An 895-nucleotide genomic window follows, 5' to 3' on the forward strand; every position below is an offset into this window, starting at 1 on the left:
ATTACTCAAAAAAAGAAAACCCTTAAAAATATGTAAATAAACAAATTACAAAACTGCTAATTAGTTTCTAAAACAAACCCATAGGAGGCAGACACAGACACACCACAGCAGCCATCTGTGGTGCCCGCCCCTGGTGCCCAGGTCCCTGGGTCCCCTCCCACACTGCACCAGCCTGGGGAGGTCTGTGTGGCCAACAGGGCAGAAGCGATGCCGTGGCACTTCTGAGATTGGGGCATAAGAGCTATGAGGCCCATGGGGCGCCTGGGTGGCTTAGTCGGTTGAGCGTCCGACTTTCACTTAGGTCATGATCTCGCGGTGCGTGGGTTCGAGCCCCGCGTCGGGCTCTGTGCTGACTGCCAGCTCAGAGCCTGGAGCCTGTTTCACAGTCTGTGTCTCCCTCTCTCTCTGACCCTCCCCTGCTCACGCTGTCTCTCTCTCTCTCTCCTAGCAATAAATTTAAAAAAAATAAACATTAAAAAAAAAGAGAGAGAGGTGAGGCCCAGGGTGCCTGGCTGGCTCAGTTGGAAGAGCATGTGGCTACTGATCTCAAGTCATGAGTTCGACCCCCCCGTTGGATGTAGAGATTACTTACATATAAACTTAAAGAAAGGGAGAGAGGAGCCCTCTCTTGGGTCACTTCCTCCACCTTGGCGAGGAACAGAGGCCTCCCAACAGCGCCACGAGCCAGATCCAGCCGTCGGAGACTGCTGGCTCAGCGCAGCTTGGCCACAACCTCATGAGAGACCCTGAACCAGGACCACCACCCAAGTAAGCCATTTCCTGACCCTCGGGTACTGTTGGCGCTAAGTGTGGGGGCACTTTGTTACACCGACAGGCCGCCAAAAGAAACGGAGGCAGCCAGGCATCTACCCTGAGCCGGTCATCAACGTGGGGG

The sequence above is a fragment of the Crocuta crocuta genome, unplaced genomic scaffold (assembly GCF_008692635.1).
Source record: "Crocuta crocuta isolate KB4526 unplaced genomic scaffold, BGI_CrCroc_1.0 scaffold50, whole genome shotgun sequence".
Lineage (NCBI taxonomy): Eukaryota > Metazoa > Chordata > Mammalia > Carnivora > Hyaenidae > Crocuta > Crocuta crocuta.